Source organism: Acomys minous (assembly GCF_964271855.1).
Source record: "Acomys minous genome assembly, chromosome: 7".
NCBI classification, from domain to species: Eukaryota; Metazoa; Chordata; class Mammalia; order Rodentia; family Muridae; genus Acomys; species Acomys minous.
In genome coordinates, this window is record NC_140488.1 from 84,574,537 (window position 1) to 84,597,853 (window position 23,317).

The 23,317-nt window shown below is 34.4% G+C and overlaps 1 protein-coding gene and 1 pseudogene across 2 annotated transcripts in view; one reads left to right on the forward strand and one right to left on the reverse strand.

Annotated features, from left to right (window-relative positions):
* LOC311602670 (protein PPP4R3C1-like) overlaps positions 1 to 23,317 on the reverse strand; it is a 228,352-nt gene that overhangs the window by 182,804 nt on the left and 22,231 nt on the right. The window lies entirely within an intron of this gene.
* On the forward strand, positions 3,485 to 3,947 carry LOC311602009 (protein BEX3-like; annotated as a pseudogene). The gene is made up of 2 exons: positions 3,485 to 3,640; positions 3,717 to 3,947. The product of its transcript is annotated as a protein BEX3-like (transcript).

A 23,317-nucleotide genomic window follows, 5' to 3' on the forward strand; every position in this document is an offset into this window, starting at 1 on the left:
GGGTCTGGGTTACTTCATTCAGGAAGATGATTTATAATTCCATCCATTTGCCTGCAAATTTCAAGACCCAGCTATACCAATCCTGGGCATATAGCTAAAAGATGTTCCACTATATAACAGCGACATTTGTTCAACTATGTTCATAGCAGGTTTATTCATAATAGCCAGATTCCAGAAACAACCTAGATGTCCCTTAACTGAAGAATGGATAAAGAAACTGTGGTACATTTACACAATGAAATACTACTCAGCTATTAAAAACAAGGAAATCTTGAAATTTGCTTTTAAAAAGAACATTTCCCTATTTTTAAGAGGTGTGTGTGTGTGTGTGTGTGTGTGTGTGTGTGTGTGTGTGTGAGTGTGTGTGATGTTTATGCTAATCTGCACAGATGCTAGAATGCCAAAAGATGGTATTAGGTATAGGCAATTGTGAGCTGCCTGACCTGGGTACTGGGAACCAAACTAGGAACATTCAGAAAAGCAGCAAGCTCTCTTAACCTCTAAACTGTCTTTCTTGGTTCTCCCTATTCCCTTAGGAAGCATAAAATTAATTACCTGAGATATTCCTAAATGTATTGTAATAAACTTTAGTCACACAGGAAAAACTGCTTATCCAATTATTAGAATGGTCTCATCATGATGAAATTCACAATAGTTTCTTTTGGCATTGACATTTTTAAATGACAAAATTTCCAAACCTATAAGGGAGCATGTGGCCTTATTTACTTCATATTTTCAACCAAGAAATATAGACACAGAAATTAAAATTTTTAGCCAATATTAGCAAGTGAGCAGCAAATCTAGGAAGAGTACTTCCAGATATTAATTTATAAACTGGATATGTGCCAATAACTTACTTAAAACTTCTGTTTGTGGTTTATCTTGAATTACTTATTATTTATGCAACATCAATAAAATAATCCAAAAAGACAAATATGAGCTTCAAGTAGAGAGAAAGTAAGTAGCCTGACAACCATCTATATTAATTATTAATATAACAGTGGCTTCTTTTTTGTGTTGAGATTATTGTCTGGATATTTTTCTTCTAAAGCATACTGTTTAACAATAACAACAAAAATAAAAATGTAGAAAGCTCAACATTGTGGTTCATACTTTTAATTCTAGCATTTGGGAAGCAATGGTGGGTGAATCTCTTTGAGTTTAAGGCCAGCCTACTTTACATAGTGAGTTGTAGGACAGCCAGATCTATAGTCTTGAAACCAAATCAAACAAAAGAATAATCTAGAATAATTTTGATGTATTATAATCTATGTAAAAATGTAAGACAGGAAATATTGAAGTGTTAACAGCATATAATTAATTATTCCTGCACAAGAAAATGTAGTCTTAAATGATCTCCACGGAAATATTGCCATTAAATATTACCTATGTCCATTTTACTAGTAATCATATGCAGGTCATTTTTGTTACATTCTTTTTGAAATCCAGAGGCAAATTCTTCTTCCAGAAGCAACAAAAAATATTTCCCTAAGTTATGCTTTAATTTTTTAATTTGTAGTTCTTTTTGTAATTTTAATTGAAAATAATTTTATACAATATATTTTGATCATGTTTTCCCTTCCTCAACTCCTTCAAGATCCTCTCTAGTACCCAATCCACTCAACTCCATGCCTCCTTTCTCCCTTTCATTAGGAAACAGACAAATAAATAAACAAAGCACAATTTTAAATAACAACAAGAAACAGAGAAAAGATACAAGAAATACATACTCAAAACCCAATAAATATACAAAATCTGAAACCACATATACAAGTAGACCAGTAAGATTTTTTAAAGCCCAACAAATCAGTATTAGACAAAAAAAACCCTATAAAAATGTAATTGAGTTTATTTTGTGTTGCCCAGTAACTGCTGTGAATAATTAACATCAGCCACTAAGAAATTTTTAAATTAACAGTCATCTCTACATTTCATAATTTATAATCTGTGGAATAACACAGTTTTCCAAGAAGTAAGATATTTTGGGATTTTTTTGTTGTTTTTTTGTTTGTTTGTTTGGTCTTTGATGTGTTCAGTTCATGACGGGCATTGACATAATTATCAAAATGTCATGAGAAATTCATCACGGAGATTCTAAATTGTAACCTCAGTAGATGTCCAAAGGAAATTAAATTTGTATGTAAAAGATGTATCTGTACCCCCATGTTTATTAGTGCAGTACTCAAAATAGCTAACATACAAAAAACAGTCTAATTGTCTACCAGTTGTAAAATGGGTAAGGGGAATGTGGTACATATATACACTTGACTCCTGTTCAATTAGAAAAAGAAGAAAATCTTCTCATTCACTGTAATTTGAGAGGACTGGAAATCTTTCAGCTAGACACAAATAAATAAGTAGTACATGATCTCCACTTATGTGGAGTCTGAAAAAGTTGATCCTTTATGAGAATGGGATGGTAGTTTTCAGTTGCTAGGGACAGAGCTGTGAGGTAGGGATAGAAAAATCTTGATTGTTCTAAGTTGTTGTTAAGGAGGACAATGAATTTCTGGTATGCTATTGCAAACAAAGATGATTATGGATAAAAACCAAAAAGTTAATTTTAAAAATTGCCAAAAAAGTATTTTAACAATTTTCATCAAAGAAATGTTGTAGGAGATAGGTTAAATATATTTCCCCTTACTTAGAAACTACATAACGTTGTGAATTATGCTTATGTCCATAGACAGAAAGCTGATTACATTCAGAAGATACACTCTCCTGGCTCTGGACTGTAGTGAAAGCAAGAAACTTATTAAAGCACAAGATGAAGAAAATAAGCAATGGTTGTGGGCTATTTGCACCACTGCTTCTATGTCTCAAGAATATTAGGAAAGAGAAAGCAGGAAGTTTGTGAAAGCCAGGATTTAGGATGGAGGGTTATAAAATCCTATTCTTCAATTTCACCACAACTATTGCAGTTATTTACTCACAACAATTGTATTAACGTGAGCTGGGACTGGACAAGACAAGCTCTACCAACAATAAGCAAAGGAAGTAGGAGGGGTTCTCTGGACCCTACTTTACTTCAGAACTATTGACTGTTGATAAACCCCATGAGAGAGTTAGTTATGCGTACACTGATGGACTCAACATACTCTATCAGATAGCTTTTAATCAACAAGCACACAGAAAATCCCACTTAATTGCAATGGGCAACAAAATAAAATGGGTAGGCAATAAGGGGAGAGAAATATTTGTAGGGAAGAAGGGGTTGACAAAAGGAGTAGGGAACTGGAAAAGTAAGGTAGATGTATTGTGTACAGATCCAGAAATATCTAAAAATTGCATTTAAAAATAAATCTTGGCAGCCTTGGATGCAGTTGTCATTCGCGTCTGGCCACCAGCTCTGTGTTTCCCTGCACTTGGAAGGCTGGCATAGCCCTGGGCCAGGGGAGCAGGTCTACTAGCAGCAGCTTAGTGCACTCTTGCAGTGAGAACTGAATGGAGTACATGGGAAGTGATAGGCCAGGACAACAGGGAAATGGACCAGCCCCGACAGAATGGATAGGAAGACCACCCTTTGGCAGGAGGTGATGGCTACCAGCCTGCAATGAACAACCACAACCAAAACCACTACCAAAGTAGACAGGCTCGCCGCTTTCCCCCTTTCTTTCATTATTTATTTATTTATTTATTTATTTATTTATTTATCTTGTAGCCTTGGCTGCCTCCTAAATGCTGGGATTAAAGCCCAGGCCATACCCATTAGGTAGATTAATGATGGGCTGGATGGAGATGGAGATGCTATGGAAATGTTCATGGCGGAGATGAGAGAAATCAGGAGAAAATTTAGGGAGCTACATTTGAGAAGTTGTCTCTCTTTTCTTATAGGGGAGCTCTCTAATCATCACGATCATCATGATGAATTCTGCCTGACCTGGGCCATTTTCCACACCGTTCATACTGTCATTCCCACTGTATTCCTTTTCCTTGCATTTTCCTAACATGTTTTTACTAATCTGTTTGTGGTGAGCATTGTGTTATTTCCATGTGCCAGATGGGGCTTTTGTTACCAGCTTCTAATTGGAGATTTCCTTCCCACTCAGTGTAAGTTTCTGTCAACAGGATAGTGTTGCTCATTTGCATGGAAAAATGTAAAGTCAATAAAGCAACTAAAAAGTAAATAAATAAATAAAAATAAATCTCATGTTGGAAAAACTGCATTATGCTATTGGTATGTATGGTTTGTTTTATGTTTTTTTTATTTTTGTAGTCATAAGTATAAAAAACAAATTTGAACCCTCTTTCAGGATTATAATTTACAAACATACACCAAATCTGTGTGTACTTTGATTCAGCAATTTTTTCCTCAGGAATTCATTAATTGAATATACTCAAAATGGGTATGTCACAAAAGTACTAAAATATAAAGACTAAGAGATATAGAACAATACATTCCCACATTATAACCATTAGAAGCATGAACTGAGAGAAAGAGCTATAAACACTAGAGTTACTTATACAATAGAGCACTGTGCAGCCATTAGGAAGAACATGATATGGGCTGACTTGAAACAATATAAATGACTCGTTCATTCACACATTCACCAAATATTTGAGTTCACCCCAAATTCTTGTCATTAGTGATGTATCTGTGAAACAGAAAACATCCTAGTTTTTTTAGCTTTAAAATATAGTGAAAGAAGCAGACATTAAACAGCAAAAACAAGTATATATTCTATGATGTGTAATGCAGTATACTGACAAATATTATAGAGAAAATTATAATCAAAAGCATATATAGCACATTCAAAATAAGCAGAATAATTGGCTACTGTATTCCTGTCTGTTTTAAAATAAAGGACAATATAACTACATATTTACAAACAGTTGAGAGACATTTGTGAAGGATTTTTAAGGCTTCATTCAGGGAAGATGAGAGACTAAATTGTGACATAAAATATTAAAGAATGACTATTATGTAAATTGTTAATAATATTTAGCATTAATCCTTACCAAGGATGAACAAACTTGTTTGTACAGTGGTACTATTCACACAGTACTTATTGTTCATTGCTAATTTAAAAAGGTGTCTTACTACAATAAATGTCAGGTTGTTACAGTGGCTTTAAAACTCCATGTTAATTTGCCCTTCCTACCTCTGTTGGCTCATGGTTTTCATTCCACCTGTCAAACATGTTTCTATAACTCTTATGTCCACACATAGTATTTTCTCTGGTATAAACAACTTGTAAGTCAATTGAATTGATACAAACCCCATTCTACTTACCTAATATTCTGAAGTAATAGTTTGAAGTTTTTCTCAACTGAGATGGAAATGATAAATTGAGACCATGTCTATTAATATTCGCATGTGTCATCAAATACTACTGAAATAAGCTTTTTTGAAATGAAGGACAAAAATGCATTTTTCCTGTGCCAAGCAATTTTTCTGTATTTCTCTGCACATTTACCTAAACGTTCTTTAGATAAGTGCACATTTATCATTTTATCAGAATGACATTTAATCTATTAAAGAAAATAGCCAACAAAATATCACATTTAAGATCCAAATCAAATGGTAAGAATTCAGTAACTACATGAAACTTAAAAGGTTATAGCTCTTCATAAAGTATCTGATTTTATACCATAAATTATTTTTATGTGAAATAGATATGTTATCTTATTTTTCTTCACTTATTTTTGAAAACTTCTCTTAAATTTATGTGTGATTTCAAAAACATTTATTGACCAAATTTGGGTTCATATCAGTAGGAGGGAATTAATACAATATAAATCTTTAACAATAATATAAAATTTAAATTTTACCTAGTTATTTAATACATGCCAGAAATATTGACTATTGGGTATTTAATTTGAAAGATAGGGGCTGTAGAGATGACTTAGAGGTTAAGGGCACTGATGGCTCTTTCAAAGGTCCTGAGTTCAATTCCCAGCAACCACATGGAGGCTCACAATCATCTATAACAAGATCTGGTGCCCTCTTCTGGCCTGCAGGCAGAGCACTGTGCAAATAATAAATGAATATTTTTTTTAAATTGAAAGATATAGCTATGTGTGATAAGAATATTAGAAAATCAGCTAATGATAATTAATCTTCATTGAAATATATTTTTCTAATTTCTATTCTTTATTGAAAATAAGGTCATTTTTATTAACATACTGACCAAGGAAATATCCAAGTACTTTGTGTATAGCAATATTTTAAAAACAATTGTACATATACATTTATTTTAAAATTTAGTAATGCTTCATTGTATTCTGTTTATAATTTGTCAAAATTATATTGCAACAATTGTCAGAGACTGAATTCACATTGATTGGCAAACTATGGGCAAGTGGTGTCTAAGTGAAGAAACTGGTATTTAGATCCTTGGGTTAAAGATATATAATGGTTATTAGCCAAAATAAGAATATGAGAATAAAGGTAATTAGGGTTTGAGTTTGGAAATGTTCATTTCATTATAAAGTACTTTACATAAATCTTGTTTTTCTGTGGAAAATACTTCTTTATTTTATGTATATAATATTGGGGTCGATGTAACCTAGACAGTCTCAGACTCATTAAGTAACTAAGGATAACCTTGAACTCCTGATTCTCCAATCTCTACTTTCCAAGTACTAGGATTACAGGTATGTGCTAACACACTCAGTACATAGTCAATATATTTTATTCAGCTGAAAATTTTTTATAAGCAGCTAGAAAATGTCGAGAGTACTGATTTAGAATTTCAATCAGGGGTAGTGGTAGTACAGGTACAGAATAAGAAGTGACTATTATTTTTCAAATATATTCCTAATAACATTCCTGTCCTCTTTGCTTTATTTATATGAACATAGATAGGTTTACTCTAAAATCGCATGTCACTATAATTGTTGTATTCATATTTCTGCTATGGGAAGATTAACGTAATATATATGTCAAAGATGAAATATAAAGTTCTAAAATGGACTTTCAAAGATACATTCACTTACCTCTAAATCCAAGGGAAGCAATTTGACTGACAGGTGAAATCAAAGTAAAGTGTGAAAAAGCTTCTGTAAAAGTATATACTTTTTCATTTTCACTGCTTGTGTTTATATTTATTCTAATTTATTATGGTAAATACTGTCTAGAGAATGCTTCTTAAAATGTCTAAAGAAGACATTCTAAGCAAAGGAATATGGCTTAGTCTCAAAACACATATCATTGAGGTGTGATAAATGTAATGTTTTTGTCTAGAACTTTTCTGACAAGGTTAGATTCTGCAAAGATTCTGTATTCATAAAGGTTTATTTTTAATTTTTAGTTATGTGTATGTGTGTGCATGTATGTATGTTCACATATGAGTGCAGGTGTCTGTCTGAAGCTTGAGGTAGGCATTCTTATATACTAAACCATCTGAATTCACATTCTGTGTTTGAATAGGTTGAAGACTAGCATTTTAAATTGATAAGATGATATAAACTCTAAAATCAAACACATTAATGATAAATTAGCCCCCTTTCTGTGTCACTCATAATTAGGTATCTTTGAGACAATCTTACTGGTTTCAATCTCAATATCCTCACTTTAAATAAATGTGTAACAGTATCTATTTTTCTCAATAAAATATGCATATAGTCTAGCAGAATACTTTTCATGTAGCAACAGTGTAGTTAAAAACAGTAAAAATTATTATTGATTTGTCTGTAATTTAGAAAGTAACAAAAATTTATTCCATAATTATATAGACTACGCATACTTGTAGATAGGAATTTGTAGAGAGAATTCTTCAGCTTATTTTAAGTGCTACTCTGCTACTATTCAAGGTTCAATACTACATTTCAAAATGCACATTTTAATCTCCACACAAGTATTATTGTTTTGCAATTCAATGTAAGCCATGTAATGCTGACATATGAAAATTTAAAGTATATGGTATTAAGTGTCACGATGGACAACAGGCAGGACTGAATTTATTTATTCACCCTTGAGCAAAATGCTGTCCATTCTTGACACCATATGCTGGTGAGTATGTGGAGAAAAAGGAACACTTCTTCATTGCTGGTGGGACTGCAAACTAGTACAACCACTTTGGAAATCTATTGGTGCTTTCTCAGAAAACTGGGAATAGGGCTTCCTCAAGACCCAGCTATTCTACTCCTTGGAATATACCCAGAAGATGCTCCAGCACACAACAAGAAACTTTGCTCAACCATGTTCATAGCAGCCTTATTCATAATAGCCAGAACATGGAAAAAGCCTAAGTGTCCCTCAGTAGAAGAATGGATAAAGAAACTCTGGTACATTTACACTATGGAATACTGCTCAGCTATTAAAAACAAGGAATTCCCAAAATTTGTGGACAAATGGATTGAGCTAGAAATGATCATAATGAGTGAGTTAACCCAAAAGCAAAAAGAGTCAAATGGTATATACTCACTTATGTCTGGACACTAGCCCAAGGGGCATGTCCCATGAAAGACTTCACTTACCAGGAAAGTGGGACAGAGGGGAGGACATCATATTGGGACTCTAGGTGAGAGAAACATGGGGGAATGGGGAAATAGAAGGATCCAGAGGGTCCTAGAAGCCTACAAGAAGAACATTATGATGGGTAGACCTGGGCCCAGGGGTCCTGCTCATACTATGGCTCCAGCCAAGGACAATACAGGCAATAAACTTTAAATCCCTACTCAGATCTAGCCAACGGACAGGACATTCTCTACATTTGAGTAGAGAGTGGTGACTGACTTTCACACGAACTCTGGTGCCCCATATTTGACCATGTCCCCTGGAGGGGGAGACCTGGTGGCACTCAGAGGAAGGATAGCAGGCTACCAAGAAGAGACTTCATACCCTATGAGCATATACAGGGGGAGGAGGTCCCCCTCAGTCACAGTCATAGGGGAGGGGAGTAAGGGAAAATGGGAGGGAAGGAAGAATGGCAGGATACAAGGGATGGGATAACTATTGAGATGTAATATGAATGAATTACTTTTAAAAAAGATTTTAAAAAATCCTGTCCATTCTTCAACTGAATTCCCAATGCAATGACAATTTGGATTAGACACTTACAGAAGCCATATTTTTTGTGATACTTATTCATTTTATTTGTTAACTTAAAATAACTACAGTTTATTCTGTTCTGCCTGTAATTCTTGCACTCATGAGTCTTAAATAAGAGACTGCCATAAGACTGAGGCCAGTATGGGTGGCATTGTGAATTCTGGGACAGCTTAAACTAGAGAGTAAGACACTGTCTCAAAAATTCCTGAATAAAGAAGTAAATTAACAAATATTGGAACAATTTAAATAAAAACCCACACACAGAAATGTATTTTATAAAGGAAATAATTTAAAGCATTTAAGCAGGAAAAAGTTATGACCAAAAGGTCATGAAGATTAATTTATTTATTTTTCTTAAATGTTAAGTCTTTTGTAAAAAAGGCCTCCATACAATTAAAACAAACTCTCATGTGCAATAGCAAGTCCTTCTAAGAAACTATCAGTGTGGTTTTGATTCTTGGATATATCTTAAATAGACTCCAGAGGAAAACCTAGACAAAAACTACAATGGCAGAAAAGACATTTAGAGTCAGTTGGAAAGCCCTGAGTCTTTTAAAAGTAGTAACTTTTTCTAAAACACAGAATTAATAATATCCCCAAAAGGATATTTTCATAACTAAATCTGGCACTACCATTTTATCAGGTCAGATGAGGTTGAGGAGGGCAATGCTGCATGTGCTATGAAGAGCTTGAAAAAAGATTTTTAAAAAATGTATACAATGTTTCTTAACCTGACCTAACCCCTGAGTTTTGAGTAAAAGCTGAATGGCAGTTCTTCTAAGGTAAAAGTATCCAGAAAAATAGACTGAGGTCACAGTTTTGTACTTATGTGATTGGCAGTAAGATGCCCAGAAATAACATTATAGAGGTGATAAAAATATGAAATGGCTAAGTTAAACAAATTTGTTTCCATCAACTTTTAGTATTTGTGCTTTGTGCTATTCTCCAATAGAATACTCTTCCTCCTAAGCAGAAGCATCAACATGAATATATTAGCCTTTTGTTTATATATTGTAGTTTTCAACTGTGTGGTTTTGTGTTTCTCTCTCTCTCTCTCTCTCTCTCTCTCTCTCTCTCTCTCTCTCTCTCTCTCTTCCCCTTCCCCCCCCCCCCGTGTGTGTGTGTGTGTGTGTGTGTGCATCTGTTTCATGTTTCTCTGTTTGTTTGGTTTATTTGTTTGAGTTTTTAATGAAAACAAAAAGAAGATGTGGAGTTGGATGGGTGGGAGGTACAGAGGATCTTAGAGGAGAATAGAATTATTTTATTAATTACATTCAATAAAAAGGTGAACAGCCATTCATTGTCCTCTGTCCTGAGGAGGCACCCCCTCCTCAGAGTAGCTCTCTGTTCAGATATCTTTCTACCTGTTCCCAGCTGCCGGGAATACCTGGGTAACAAACAGGAAGCAAACAGCGACAGTAAACTCAGCATAGGTGACTTGGGCAGGGGACAATGCCAAAGTACCATTGTCATCTACCCTAAGGAGGCCAGCAAGAACACCTAAGCAGCTCTCTGCTTGGATATCTTTCTGCCTGCTTCCCATCTTCTTGGCTTACCTGAGTCACAAACAAGAAGCCAACAGAGACAGTGAACTCAGCAGAACTGAGCAGGGCAGAGGACCAAAGCCCCATTGTCTATACCTGTCCCCAAACTCTTTGACCATCAAATACCACTAACCTTCTAACATCGGAGACCTTATAATGAGTAGAGGTCAGTGTAAGAACACAAGCAACAATTCCCAGGGCCATTGGTCACCACCAGAAACCAGCAGTCCCACCACCACAAGAAGCCCCAGAGATACTATCACATCTGATACATGAGAGAAAGATTTAAAATCTGATGTTATAAAAATTATAGAGGCCTTAATTCAGGAAAATAAATCCCTCAAACTAGAATGGGAATATACAAAGAGGTGAAAGAATTGAACAAATCACTTAACGAAATTAGTGAAAGACAGGAAATTACAATCAAATACGAGAAGGAAATGAAAACAAAGATTCAAGACCTAAAAATATACATAGAATCAATGAAGAAAACACAATTTGAGACAATCCTGGAAATGGAAAACCTAGGGAAGAAGACAGTAGCTACAGATACAAGCATCACCAACAGAATTCAAGAAATGGAAGACAGAATCTCATGGGTTGACAAAGAAGCCAAATCCATACAATGGAAAGAAGATAACATCTTCAACAAATGGTGGTGGCCTAACTGGAGGTGTACATGTAGAGAAATGCAAATCATATTATACCTGTCAGAATGGCTAAAATCAAAAACTCAAGTGACAACACATGTCGGCAAGGATGTAGAGAAAGGGAAACACTCCTCTGTTGCTGATGGGAGTGGAAACTTCTACAACCACTTTGGAAATCAATCTGGATCTTTCTCAGAAAATTGGGAATAATTATACCTCAAGATGCAGCTATACCACTCCTGGGCATATACCCAAAAGATGCTCCACCATACAGCAAGGACATTTGCTCAACTCAACTATGTTCATAGCTGCTTTATTCATAACAGTCAGAATCTGGAAACAACCTAGATGTCCCTTAACTGAAGAATGGGTAAAGAATTGTGGTACTTTTACACAATGAAGTACTACTCAGCTATTAAAATCAATAAAATCTATAAATTTGCAGGCAAATGGCTAGAACAGGAAAAGATCATGCTGAATGAGGTAACCCAGACCTAGAAAGACAGTCATGGTATATACTCAGTCATAAGCAGATATTAGCCATAAAATACAGCATAACCACACTACAATACGGAGACTGAGACACTAACCAAGACCATGATGATGTGGACCTAGACCTTCTGCTCAGCTGTAGTAGATAGGCAGCACAGTCTCCTTGTAGGTCTCACAATATGGGGAGTAGGGACTACTTATGACATTAAATTTGGCCTTCCCATGTTGATCACTTCCTCCTGGTGGGACTGCCTTGCCAGGCCACAGAGGAAGAGAATACAGGTAGTACAGGTACTACAGCTGAGATCAGAAGTTAGGGGAGGAGTGCTCCCCTTTCTGAGTACAAGGGGAGGGAAGCAGAGGGTATGAGGGGAAATGGGATTAGGAGCTGACAAGGGAGGGGGCTTCAATTGGTTTATAAAGTGAACAAATTTAAAAAATTAAAAATTAATTTAAAAATGCAAATTGATCCATTTTCATTACCGTGCACAAAACTCAAGTCTAAATGGATTAAAGACCTCAACATAAAACCAGACACACTAAATCTTCTAGAAGAAAAAGTGGAGGAGGAGCCTGGAACTCATTGGCACAGGAAACAACTTCCTGAACAGAGCACTAAAAGCCCAGGGTCTAAGGTCAACAATTAAAAAATGGAACCTCACGAAACTGAAAAGCATCTGAAAGGCAAAGGACACTGTCAACAGAACAAAGCAACAGCTTCCAGACTAGGAAAAGATCTTCACCAACCCTACATCAGACAAAGGGCTAATGTCCAAAATATATTAAGAACTCAAGAAATTAAACACTACCAAACCCCCAGCATAAAAATGGGGTACAGTCTACCTTGATAGACTATGATCATATAGTGAGAGAGGAGGTCCTCTTCTGTCACAGGCCTAGAGAAGGGGAATAGTGTGAAAGAGGGAGGAAGGGGGAAACAGAAAGATACACGTGAGTGGAGAACAATCAAGATATAACCTGAATAAATTATTTTAAAAAATAAAAAGGAAATAAATTTAAAAAGAAAATGGGAAAAAATCTCAAAAAATATAGGATAGAGAGCTAAACAGAGAATTCTCAACAAAGAAACATCGAATATTCATGAAACACTTAAAGAAATGCTCAAGTACTTAGCCATCAGAGAAATGCAAACGAAAACTACTCTGAGATTCCATCCTACACCAACAGAATAGCTAGGATCAAAAACCCAAGTGACATCACATGTTGGACATGATGTGAGAAATAGGAACACAATTCCATTGCTGGTGGGAGTACAAACTTGTACAACCACTTTGGAATTCTAGATGGTATTTTCTCAGAAAATTGAGAATAGTACTACCTCAAGACCAAACTATACCTCTCCTTGGCATATACCTAAAAGATGCTCCACCATACAACAAGGACGTTTGCTCAACTATGTTCATAGCAGCTTTATTCATAATAGCCAGAATCTCGAAACAACCTAGATGTCCCTCAACTGAAGAATGGATAAAGAAACTGTTATACATTTACACAATGAAATACTATTCAGCTATCAAAAACAAGAAAATCTTTAAATTTGGGGGCAAATAGATGGAACTATAAAAGATTATCCAAAATAAGGTAACGCAGACCCAGAAAGACAGGCATGGTATATTTCAACATGAATGTCCTGAGAGAAACTCCTCCCAGTGGGGGATTGGGACAGATACTGGGTGGGACTTGCAGCTGCACTCTGGGTGAAGCACTGTCAGTTCTATGGACGAGTTGGGGCATTTAAGGATAGAATTGGGATGTCTGGAGCTCCACAAAGAGAGTGTCAAGGCTGGAAGATCTGGACCCATGGGGGCCTGCACAAACTGATACACCAACCAAGGACATTGGAAGCAGAGAACCTAGACCCCCTGTTCAGATATAGCTGACAGAAAGTTCATTCATCGTGTGGGGAAGAGGAGAGGAGAGAGCAAGGGACTGCCTCTGACAGGAACTCTGGTGCCTGCAATTTGATCACTTCCTTTTGGTTTAGATTCCCTGCTGAACACAGAGGAGGAGGATGCAGGCTATTCATATGAGACCTGTGGTCAGATGGTGGGGGAGGAAGACCCCACCTCTCAGAGGTCTTGGGGAGGTAAGTAGGGTGAAAGACAGAGGGAGGGTGGGAACAAGAAGATGAAAGCAAGAGGATAACAATTGGGATTTAATATGAATAAATATTAATATACTTTTGGAAAGAAAAATAAGGTGAACACCCACTTCTACTGATTGAGGAATACGGAGAAAAAGAATCCCACAGAAAAGAAAGATACTAAGGCTTACCAGTTTTCATGAGTTCCTCGTAAATGGCTAACTAGCTAGTAATCTCCACTCAGATAAATGAGAGCACATGAGAGAACTACAAAGTATCTTATTTCCTTGGAAGGCAGTTCTTGGTAAAAATCAGAGGTGAAACAAAGATAATTCAAGTATCACACATTCAATTGTTTGTAGCATTCACAGAGTTAAAATACGTATCATTTAGTATCACTAATGTCCATGAAAACTTTAAATTTCATTTACAAAATCAGATAACTTTAAGGCAACACATGGGGATTTGCTATTTAAGCAAGCCATGAAATCAAATCTTTTGTAAAGTTGAATATATAGAGAGTTCCAAGTATAACAAAGTATCCCTTTGGGTGAGAATTTCAAGTCAAAGAACAAACAACAGCAGATCAAAGATGACATCATCAAATGAAATGCTCACAACATCCAGCAGAAAGGAACTGGGGAAATTGATACAGTCAGCTATTGTTATCACTTCAGCTGTTTCTCCATGCTGAACTTCCAGATTCTCCTTCTCACTGCAAGCACTATTACAACACAGGATAAGATATGTAGGGAATGGTTTACTTTGTAGTTGTTCTGGTGTTTCACTCTCCCTTTCACAGAGTTACAGTGGCCAGCCTATCCCCTGATAAGTTTCCCTGTAAATCACACAGGTTCTTAAGTATGATGTAAGATGATGGGGACAACACAGCCATGCTTCCTGAACTAGTTTTCCAGTGAGCTCAATGTAAAGTACAACTTCTAAGATCAGAAACAAGACAAAAATAGCCATTGTTAATTCAACACAATATTGTAAGTTTTAGACAGGAAATCCTTATATATTATCAGTGAGAAATCTAAACATGTAATTAATAAGACAATTTCATTTACAATAAAATAAAAATGGCACACATAAAAATAAGTTAAAAATTGATGCCTCATTTATTACTTTCTTTCCAGGTGCTTTGCTCACTCTTCAACCAGAAAGCTTTCTGGTTGAGGTGCACCATCTGCTATAATTGAGAGCACCCTTAGATGAGGCTACATGAAACAGGGTGCTTGCTTATTGTTGCTTAAGAAGTCTCTGGTATAACTTTTCAATGGATCTTCATATATTTTTGTTTACTTAGTCAATAACACTTACAGTTGCCATTTGTAGATCAATGTGTTTCACTGTTACTCCTCTATTGCACAATCAAACTCTTAATAAGGAGTTTTTACATACAGAATTACTTGTTTCTTCAAAGTCTGGGTGTATTCCCTAAGGGTTGAGCAAAGGCACAATGGTAACAATATGGACTCATCATAATGCTTTTAAGGAATTTGTCTTTGACAAATAATAGAATAATGCCTTTTTATAAACAAGAAATTAAAATACTTGATACCTTATGAGCATATACAGGTGGAGGAAGTCCCCCTCAGTCACAGTCATAGGGGAGGGGAGTAAGGGGAAAATGGGAGGGAAGGAGGAATGGGAGGATACAAGGGAGGGGATAACCATTGGGATGTAATATGAATAAATTAATAAAAAAAATTTTAAATTTTTTTAAAAATAAAAAAATTAAAATAAAGCTGTCCCTATTTTAAGGAAGAGGTTTGGGTTAAGAATAGAAAATTGAGAAATGTGTGTGCACATACTAACCTACAATTCTATATAAAATTATGAAAGAAATAATTGTATATGGAAAAGAAATATTTTCCAATTGAAATCTAATATACTTCAGCATCTATGAACTAGAACACTAAAGGAAAGAAGACAGAAAGAAAAATAAAAATAACTTGCTAGATATATCAAACATTTTAGGAAACTGGATTTTAATTCTTTGAAATATTAATAATGGATGAAAAAAGCCCAAGGGTTGAAAATGGACAGTTAAATAAGAATTATGTACAGTACAAATGACTATAACAGAACAGTTTGTATAAAATATATAAATCATTTTATGAGCAAAGTTGTGCAAATAAAGTATTATTTCATGAGAAATAATACAAAATTTTCAACAGGAATATTCTAAAATGAAAAAATGGAAAATGGACAATATCAGTTGGCCACAATGTTCGCTATAGGTCTTGATAATAGATTCTGTAGTTGTGAGCAGTAAAAATTCATTTTCTATCAGATAGAAAAATTTAGGTTGTGCATGATGATTTTCTGACCTATAATAAGGGCAAAAACCAACATCCTGAAAAATCAAGTTCTTGAATAAGAAAGCCTTGGTCAGATATAATATGTGTACATATAGATTATAACTTGATAAAATTAAAATATCTTTTATTTTAGTACAAAGTTAAAGAAAAATGTGGGCCTTAGTATAACTATGTCATGGCTATAACACATTTTATTCCTTCTTTTTTTAAATTATGAAATAATAAATTATATTCTTGACATTAGTTTTCCAGTCTAGTTTTTGAAACCATCTTCTGCCTTTCCGTTTTCCTGTTGACACTAATATAATCATTTTAGTCTAGAGAAAAGGCAGGGAAGTACAGGTGTCTTTTAACGGATTCCTGTGTAACCCTAATTCTACCTTCTATTCCTTAAATGTCTAAAAACTAAATAAACTTATTAGTATAAGAAGTCAAATTATCACAATTGTTTATCTCCTTTGTCATATAAAACTAGGTTCTAACTATATGCTAATCCATTCCTTTTCCTTTGAGTCACAGTAAGGAAGCAAAAAAATCAACTTAATAATTTCTTTCCAAGCCATTTGTTTCCAACTTCAAAGAACATTTTTTTTAAATGTGCTTAGCTTAGTAGAGAGATGTTTGTTTCCATTGTATAAAATGACTAAATTTTGACATCAATTCAATTTAGAAAGCATTTTATATTGGTGAAGGTGCGTTTTTCTGGCAGCTAACACTGCATTAACAGAAGGTACTGCAAACTATAGAGATTGCAAAGTAGTACAAGGGAGGATACAGATATTTGAGAAATTCGTGTTTTCTGAGCATTTGAATATATTTATAAGTGCTTTCCAACCTGCCCATCTTCTCTACTTTTCTGAATTTGAAGTAATTGCAAATGTCAGAGTCCTAGACTCTACTGGGTGTGAGACCTTATTATTTCTATCTTGTGAGTAAGAAGCCTGCAGCTACATTATAAAATGAGTTTAAAGTAGAAACAGCATAGATGGATTTAAAATTTTTAAAAGCAAGTGCATCAGAGTTCAGAGAGAATATTCTGAAAATAGCATCTCACCTGCTTGCTGGGAACTTAAAGTGCTTTTGCTATATCATTAATTTTTTCCCTCTACATAGCATGATGCTCCATAATTCTTAGTAAAAATAAAATACTGCATTTGAGAAGAAAGGAGAGTAAGAAGCAACTGATATTAGATTTATTCTTGCTAAAAGGAATATAATGTTGACTATACTAAAATATCAAGACATTTTAAGTTATAGTAAAATCACAGTTCCAAGATACAGACCCACAAAGTTAGGGACTTGGTGTCTAAGGACTGATTTTTTATTCATAAAATAAAAATGTTAATACCATTATCCTTTTCAAAATATTGGTATGAGTTGTGTGTCAGTATTAGTGGAAATCTTAGACAAGTAGGTAACACATGTGCCAACTACATAAAAATAATATCTGAGGAAAATACATAGATGAATAATAGAGTGATAAAATTAGTTATGTTGTCTAATGCCAATTACTAATATCTCATTATACATAATGAATAGAAATAGTTTTACTTTTCTGTCTCATAGATTATAGAACACTGTTGAACAACTTTGTGCAACACGTTGCATAACTGAAATGAATGACAGTGACTAAGATACCTTATTTTTATTAAGAATTATCATGATGTACTCCATAAATTTGTACAGTTCCAATATTAATTGAATAAGAAATTAGAAAGAAATTATGATTAACTGGTTCTGAAATAATTACTTGATCTTGGTAGGTCCACTATTACAGAAGTCCACTAACTTTTTCATGTTATTGTAGAATTAGTAGGAAATCTCTAATTGCTATTGGCACAGGTGAGTGCCATTAGTACCAAATTATGCATGGCAGCAGCAATTTCCTAAAAGACCTATGATTTCTTAGTCATACCAAAGCTTTTAGCTACTAAGTCATTAACAGAGAATGATTTAGGGACAGGGATAATCCAACAGAATGTTAACTATGAAATAATAAAGTAGCTAATATGGTTTCTTGAAAATTATTGTTGAACAAACAAAATGATATCTTGTTAGAAAATGAGACACTGACCAGAAAAAAAATGCAATCCCAAATTTTTTCTTATATGTTCCCATAGTCCTTGTAATTATAAATCTTTCGCAATTTCGGGAGTTTAGCATGTCTCAGATGCCATATTATTCATTTCCGAAGTCTTATTATCACCTTTTGCCAGTGTCACTCAGTTTTCTAAATAGACTGAGGCCATATATATTTTAGGAGGCTATGGAATTGATGATATTGATCTATTATATTCTGATTTAGGACTGTATTTATTATTCAAACAATTTATTTTTTTCCTTTTCGTTTTTTTCTCCTTTATTAATTTATTCTTGTTACATCTCAATGGTTATCCCATCCCTTGCATCCTCCCATTCTTCCCTCCCTCCCATTTTCCCCTTATTCCCCTCCCCTATGACTGTTCCTGAGGGGGATTTCCTCCCCCTGTATATGTTCATAGGGTATCAAGTCTCTTCTTGGTAACCTGCTGTCCTTCCTCTGAGTGCCACCAGGTCTCCCCCTCCAGGGGACATGGTCAAAGGTGAGGCACCAGAGTATGTGAGAAAGTAAATGCACTAAGAAAATATATTTTCACTTCCTTAAAGAAACTTTAAAAATATTTATGATCTTTGTTAATTGATTTAGGAGCCTGTAACATGGGTTAGTGTGTAAAAGTGCCTGCCACTCAATCCTAATGACCTGAGTTCTAACCCTGGAATCCATATAAAAAGCTGGTACATACATATCTGCAATTTCATTACTCCTGCTGTGAGATGGGAGTTTGGGTGCCATCCCAAAGCTTCCATAATCCTTAGTCTGTAGTAATCAGAAACAAAGAAATAACAAGAAAGACCCTGTTTCAAAAATAAGAAAGACTAGAACAAATTTCTAAAAGTTGTACATTCACCTCTGCATGGCTGCCTTGGCACATGGATGCACACACACACACACACACAGAGAGAGAGAGAGAGAGAGAGAGAGAGAGAGAGAGAGAGAGAGAGAGAGAGAGAGAGAGAGAGAGAGAGAGAGAGAGAGCAAGAGAGAGAGAGAGAGAAGAGAGAGAGAGAGAGAGAGAGAGAGAGAGAGAGAGAGAGAGAGAGAGAGGATGACATTTATTTCTCTTTCTACATTAGAAAACATGTATTTTATTCTCAGAAGTAATGTGATAACCTTCTGTTTCCCACCTTTTGTGGAATAATGGACATATCCTTAAATATTATGTATATAATGTGATATGTTCTGGCAATTATATGTATTTGCATGTTTCTCTACCAACATGACATAGATCTCTTAAATAAATCCCCAATAGTCCCTAGGTATTGTTGCTTTATTTTTTCATCCCAGGCAACCACTTTATGTCATGAAACATTTGTCTACTCCAGAATTCTGTATGAATGATATCACATACCCTGTAGCCTTTTGTTTCACCTTTAAGTTACCATGATATTATTTAAATTCACATATGCTATCAATGCTGCAGTTTTTTTACTTGTTACTGAGCAGTGGTCAGCTATATGGCCAGACCACCTCTTTTTTACTCACCACATATTTGGGTTTTTTTTTTTCTTCTAATTTAAAATGAATATAAATAATGTTACTTTATAAGGTTCCAAATATGGGTTACATATTCAGATGCTGGTCAAACATTTTATTTTCATTATGTCTGATGATGTTCAGATTATCAAATGAACTGGTAGGCTGAATAAAGGTATTGCCCTGCATAATTTAGTTGGTCCATCATTCAATTATTTAAGGACCTGCATAGAACAAAAAGGCTCCTGAGAATGAGAAGGTATTCTGGTTGTCTTACTGTTTGCAACAGGCCTTCTATGGAATTCAATCTAGGACTGAAATATTTGCTATTCCTTCAAACTTCTGGCTTCCCAAGAATAAACTATTACACTATTAGATTTCCTGGTTTTCAACCTTGCCATTTACAGATCTTGGTATTTCTCAGTCCAAGTAATTTCATGAGCTAATGTATAATTTACATGTGCATACAAATACAACAGAAAATGCACACACATACACACACACACACACACACACACACACACACACACACACACACACACCAGGGACATATATTTGCTTTGTTTATCTGGAGAATTCTGAATAGTGCCGTCTATGGTCTTTTAAAAGTTTTTCATTTAGGTATACATCTAAGATGGGAAATCCTGAATCATAAGTGCTTATTAGTACTGGATTTAAGTATAAACATCTTCAGGAAATGTAGTTGCTTATTTTCAAAGTACAGATTTTTTTAGTGAATGTGCCTTTGTACCAGTATTTTATTCTTTTGAAATTTCATACATGTGTACAATGCATCTCAATCACATTTGCCCTATACATACACATCCAACTCCCCCTCCCATCTAGAACCACTGTTACATCTTCCTCCAAACTAATACCTTCCTTTAAAAATTTATGTGTCAATCTGTCTGTCTGTATATATGCATGTAATTTTTAATGCACTGAGTCCATTTAGTAAAACCTATATGCACATGGATATATGAGGACATCTATGGCTGTCACACCCCCAAACAAAAGTGACTACCCTTCCCTCGAAGATATCAACTGCCAAGGGTTTCTCTGCTGCAGGGGGGAATGGCTCTGGAGTCAATCCTAGAATGTCAATAGACATGAACTTGTACAGGTCTAAAGTAGGCAGCAATAGCTCTCATGAGCTCATGTTTTCAACCACCATGTCATGTCAAGAGGACATCATTTCTTAGCATTTTTCTCCTACCCTTATTCTCTGTCTCTTACATTCATTCTGCCTCATAATTGTATTTTAACTTGAACTTATTTTATGGATAGTAATTTTAAGCACCATTTCAGGTAACACCTTGCCACAGAAAGTTTTGAGTTTAAAAAAATACATGCTAAATATAAATTAAATACATATTATTTAGAGAAATTTTAATCCAGCAACATGGCTGGTCTGGCCAGGGATCACATCCAAAGTCGTTCTAGGTCTGTATGTTTCTATGATTAAATTTATGTTTTAGTTTATTTTAATTCTTATACTTAAAAACTTTGCTAGTTAAACTTATTTGTACATTAAATGCTTAATGATAAACCATAGAAATGAATAGAAACTAAGCATTTAACATGTACAAATAAGTATAACTAGCCAACTAAAGCATAAATTTAACCATAAAAACATACATACATCTGTGTTCATATAAACCTATGTTTATGATAATAAACTTTTGGATAAAATTAATTCAACTGGGTAATTAAGGCCCAGTAGAAGATGGCCAAAACAATGAATGCAGTGATATTTTGGGGGACTTCTTTTGTCTGCTTTGTTTGGGCACTTTTAGCCTAACTGATCTTTTGCTTGTATATGACTGTTTCTGAGTCTGTTTTATGGTGTGTGTGTGTGTGTGTGTGTGTGTGTGTGTGTGTGTGTGTGTGTGTGTGTATCTTATGGAGTATGTGTTTTTCATTCTTTTCATCATACTTTGCCTTAAAATTTATTCTGCTGTGTTTGTTGGTTTGTTTTCTAAGGAAAGAGAGAAAGAAAGTATGGAATTGATGGAGTGGGGAGGTGGAGAGGATCTTGGGGGAAATGAAGGAGAGGCAATAGATCAGAACACACTATATTTAAAAATAATTATTTTAATTTAAAAATTCAATGAAAATCATTAGATCCTATAGGGGAGGAAAAATAATTGGACACAAAATAAAATATTATAATCAATCAAAATCACTAAGGTGACTTGAAAAATTAGTCAAAGACTTATCTTATGCAGACCTATAAAAATGAAAATAAATGGATAATTTTTATAAAAAATTAAACCTATGGGAAAAGTTTCAAAAGGGAAAGTTGAAACAGTTCTTTTTTTTTCCAAATAATTGAAAAGATTTGCAAATAAATAGTATCTTTCACTCTTTCACTCTTGTTGATAACACCATACTCAGATAGTTTCTTATGAAACCCTACTAAATCCATAGTTATCCTCATCACCATGTGCTTATTCAAGAATACATAAAAAGCAATAATTCATTAAATTTATTTTCGCAAAATATCAATGATATAATATTCATACATAACCTGATAGACATTCACAAGAAGGGAAAGGCATAAAAAATTCTCATTTCACTCTTATTAATGTACTTTGTTAATTTAGCTTGATATAAATTCATGCAATTTATTCCCATAAACATTGAGAAGATATTTTTACTGGTTTCCAAAGGAAAACAAAATAAAAATGCAAATAGTACTTAAAATTGTGTGTCTAATATATAATATGTATATACATTTATGCATTTTACGTACATAAGTAAAATCTGTGTAAACATTTTATGTAATTAGGATATGTTGCTCATGTTTCCAATTAAAAACATAAAGATGACAAAATGTTACCCAAACTATTTCTTAAATTATACAGCATGCTTATCTGATTATCTGATTAACATGTACTAGAAATCAGAGGCAAAACAATGTAAAATCAAAAGCTAAATGTAGTAAGTACAGATAACAAATATTAAGTAAGTGACTCTTAGGATAATAATCTGGAAGCCAACAGTTATCTAAAAAGATCATTAAAACTAAAGGTAAATATAGTTGTATTCATTAAAGTAGAAAAAGAAAAAGAAATGTAGAAATGACTCAAGTATAAAGTAGAAGAGATGAAAAAATATAACTGAGTTACTATGAGTTATAAACTTTGTGAATAACAAATTAATATTAATATATTTTCTGTTATTACTTGATTTGTTGTCATATATGTTTTGTGTTCTAAAACTAAGTAAGCACAGTTGAAATTTCATATTAGATATGTTTTTAAAACCCCTCCCCGCAAGGCTCAGGTATCTATGTAGAAGAGGAAATGGAAAGATTATAAGAGCCAGAGGTGATTGGTAGATAACTTCAAGGAAAGTGTAATGTCTAGACATAAAAAAGACTGAATCACACAGGATCTTACAGAACTCAGGACCAACATCCCAATGTGGCCCCACCAACAGTGGGCTTGGCCCTCCCACACGGATCACTGATTTTCAAAATATGACTTAAAGCCAGATCTTATGGAGACATTTCCTCCGTTGAGGCTCCTTTGTTTCTGATGACTCTAGCCTATGTCAAGTTGACATAAAACTAGCTGCTACAACATTTATTTTTTCATATTCACAAGACAGAGATTTTAAGAAAAGA